Source organism: Astyanax mexicanus, chromosome 1, assembly GCF_023375975.1.
Source record: "Astyanax mexicanus isolate ESR-SI-001 chromosome 1, AstMex3_surface, whole genome shotgun sequence".
NCBI lineage: Eukaryota > Metazoa > Chordata > Actinopteri > Characiformes > Acestrorhamphidae > Astyanax > Astyanax mexicanus.
In genome coordinates this window covers 46696272-46700262 of record NC_064408.1, presented here as the reverse complement: position 1 = coordinate 46700262, position 3991 = coordinate 46696272, and the positions used below count along the sequence as shown (strand labels likewise).

The 3991-nt window shown below is 34.9% G+C and overlaps 1 long non-coding RNA gene across 1 annotated transcript; it reads left to right on the top strand.

Moving 5' to 3' along the window:
* The first annotated feature begins 775 nt into the window (after positions 1-775).
* Positions 776-1567, top strand: LOC125802160 (uncharacterized). Its single transcript, XR_007439104.1, has 3 exons — positions 776-859; positions 1058-1156; positions 1260-1567. It is a non-coding gene; the product is annotated as an uncharacterized LOC125802160 (long non-coding RNA).
* Positions 1568-3991: the final 2424 nt, after the last annotated feature.

Sequence of the window (3991 nt, the reverse complement as noted above, 5' to 3'; positions counted from 1 at the left end):
AGACTTGTGTGTGTACTATTTCAATACTTTGTGACCCAATTTTAGTATATAAGAGTATACTTTTAAGTATGCTTTGGGTGTAGCACACTTTGATTACACAACTAGTTTACTAATATGGGCAAAAATAAAAGTTAAATGTAAATTAGTAATGTACTCTACTTGTACAATTGAAATCTACTTTCAAGTGTACATTAGTTATACATTTAGTAAAGATTGAGTACACAAGCAGTTTACATCTAAGTTAAATTTTGTAATTCAGGTATACTTTGACCTATACTAAAAGTATAAGTGAATTAAAAGTATACTGTTAGTTTATTACTTTTAAATTTATATTCCATACACACACACACAACATACAAACGCTCGCATTCACCACAGTATACTTTTACTACACAGTAGACTTTTCTGTACCCTTGCCAGTATACGCCACGTATACGTATATAAGTATAATTATGTTTTTAGTATGTCACTGATACGTACAAAAAAAAGAACTGAAAACATGCTTGCTTAATTTTAGTTTAAAAAAGGTATTCAAGAGTAAACTTGAATAAACTTTTTTTTAAACGGACTAGGTCCTGCTAGCCTTTACATAATATTATTATTATTATGTCAGCACAAGTGCTGTTGGGCAAGAGAGGGTGAAGTCAGAGGGCGGACATATTGCTGTATATAATAAAACAAGATTTACTTTTGTATCTGAAAATTACCGCAGAATAGCATCGCTTCTACAGACTATCGCTGACCTTTGGCCTCTCTCTCTCTCTCTCTGCAGTTGCTCCTGTAAAACCAAGTCCAACTTCTGTCAGAAGAATTAATCATATTTCAGATGAGCCTCCCACCATCATCAGCTCTCAGAAAGGTACCAATACATCTCATTATCAGTCCTCAGAACTGAGAATCTGTGTTTAGCATTAGCAGGCTACCATTTGTACGTCTGTTGTCTCTGCTGGAACTAAAAGTCCTCTGTTGTTGCATCTGATAAAACACTATAATGCAAAGATAACATCTGAATAAAAACTAAAAAAAATAAGATTGCTGCCTGATATCACTGTTGCAGATCCTCCACAGTCTCTGCCCTTCGTTCCGTTCGCCTTGGTGACGGTGATCTTTCTCCACATTATAGTAGCTGCTGTTTACTGCACCAAGAGAACTAAAGGTACAAACTTCATACCTAAACCATTCTACTGTTTGTCTGATAATCATCTATTGTTTTAGTTTCACATCCTGATATTGTCTTTTCTATTTTTCCCACTTTATAGTGTCAGATCCTGCCGCTGTTCACTACAGCAGTGCTGCTGAAGATGGAGCAGTGAATCTGCAGTAGAAAAGGAAAAACTGGATTTGGTTTGGTTGATGCTCTCTGGAGGATCTTCAGTAAACAGTATGATCAATTCATTTTATGTTTTTTTTTTTTAGATTTTGAAGACATCAAAGCTATGAGGGAATGCATATGCAGTTATAAAGTAAAAAAAGATTTTTAGATTGTTCAAAAATAGCACCTTTTGTCTTAAAGCCAACTTTGTGTACTCTTGGCTGATTTTCTCAGTCGGCTTCATCAGGTAGAAGCTGGAATTGTCTTAAAGTAGTTCTAGAGGTGCTGAGAACTTATTCACTGATCTTCCTTCACTCTGCTCATCCCAAACCACCTGGGTTAGGTTTATGTATCAGGTGTTTCTGAAGGCCAAAAACTGTTTCTTCATAGGTTTTAGTAAGTTCTAAGGTATTTAATATTACCACATTTTACCTACAATATGGTTAATAATACAGTTATTACAAAATAGCAAATATTAATGAGAATGTGCATCCAAACACATGACTGTTTTTTTATAAGTAGGAAGTTAGTAGGAAGCATGGTGAACATGGTGGAATGACCTTAGCAGAAGCTACAAGTGAGCTACCTTTCTTATCCTCCACCAAAAGCAGGCCATGTATGAAATGAAAAGGCACACAGTGTATTAGTTGTATGTATATATATTGTGTATATATTTTCTTTCATCATAACATCAACATAACATAACATGTCACATGTTGTTTATGTGATGGCATCTTGTTGTATGTCTGAAGATCAGAAGAGACAGCACATACAAACCTCTGGATAAAAGTGCACTGGTCCTTGATCATTCCATGATTCTTAGAAAAAAACATACTAACGGTTTTAACACTTACTTCTTAAGTGTCCTCTCAAGAACCTTGAAATGTAATGAAAAAGCTGTTTTTTACCATCCAATACGGCCCCTGAAGTATTGTGAGATACTGTATCACTGTTGGACCCTGTTAATATTACTGTAGCCCAGTAAACTTTATCTGTATCTACAGAGATAGTCATAGCAAAGCTTTACATTATATGTGTGGTCCTGTCATATAAATCGAATTAAATAGATATAGAGGCAATTGGAAGTTCATGTTATGCGTTAGTGAGGAATACGTTAAGAGAAAAGAATATATATCTGAAAGAAAGACGGGGGAGGAGAGCAGCAGGAGATGTGGAGAGGGGGAGAGAACTAAGTTTGGGTCTGAAGAGAGATTTTTGGGAAGAGTTTTATCTGGTTAAGTTCAGCTACACAAAAATTAAGAGTGAGAACGAGTGAGTGTTCGTGTTAACGGGAGTAGAACTGATCTGTGTTTTTGAGACGGTCGCCGGGCCTTAGCAACTGGAAGGATAAACTGTTGGGACAGAAGGACACAGGAGCAGTGTCCGCAGTCGCTATCCTGGTTTGATGTACATCTTTTTTGTGTTTTTTTTTTCTTCATTGTTCTCCACTGGACCACTATTTTAGGACACTCTGTGAGTGTTTTTTTTTTTTTTTTGAGCTCCAGCATGCACCAATGAGAGGGTAGCTCCCTGAATGACACTGAACTTGGGTTTTATATTAATCTTTTTTTTTAAATGGACTGTGTTGAGAAAGTTATTGTTTGAATTCATTGCATGCAGATGTGATAAAAACTGAAAACTGAAAAAATTGTGTTTCTGGTGTTCGGCGGGTTATCACATTCAGGTTACTGATTTCATAAATGCATGATTAAGTCAATATTCTTGGTTACTGCTCAAATGGGTTACTTGTTTTTAAACAAAATTGGTTTTCAACAATGAACTGAGCTCCTCAGCCTGCAGTATGTTCTCGTAACCCATTTTAAGAGTCATTTTAGAGTCTGATCAGGTGCTCTGAGAAAGAGTGGAATAGCAGTAGATTTCAGGTGCATGTGGGATTTAAGTAGTTATAAGAAATTAGCTACATTTTGCACAGGAGAGGGAATTGAAATGAATTTTCTTGTAGGACCCACTAGGCTCCTCCCATGCTCCTTTTCTCAGAGTTTAGCAACAACTGAAATTAAGCCCTTTTAGTTCAAGTCAGTACCTGGTGGGGGCGCTACATTACCATAATGCAGATATTTGAAATACCTATCATATGTGTTTCTTAAACAACCTTGTTTATGCTTTACTACTTTTCTGTAACTATTCATTTGCATCACTGTGTTTTTTATTGATCTTATAATAAAGTTTGTGCATGTTTTACTATTTCTGTTGTTATTCAGTGTCTGCTTTGTGTTTTGACCATTTATTTTGGACGGATGTTGATTTAGCATTAGCACTACTACTACTATTAATAATAATAATAATAATAATAATAATAATAATAATAATAATAATAATAATAATAATGGATGTTTTCTTTTTTATAACCAGTGACCTCATCCCTGACCTCTTTCCAAGTGTAGGTGAGATTAGTAAAGGCTGGTTATTGTTTTGTTTATTGAGTTTTGTTCTACAGTATATTCTGTTATTCTAAGTTAAATAAATAATCTGTATTTTATTTTAAACAATATTTAGCACGATCAATATGTTTTCCAGTTTTACTTTTTGATATCTGGTTAATTTTGATGAGTTGGTTTATATGTTTTCATGTGTAAAATTTGTGCTGTGTTTACTTTGGCTGTGATAGAGATTTAAGACTTTAAGGCCTCTTCTCAGAGCTGGTATGAAAACTGTACA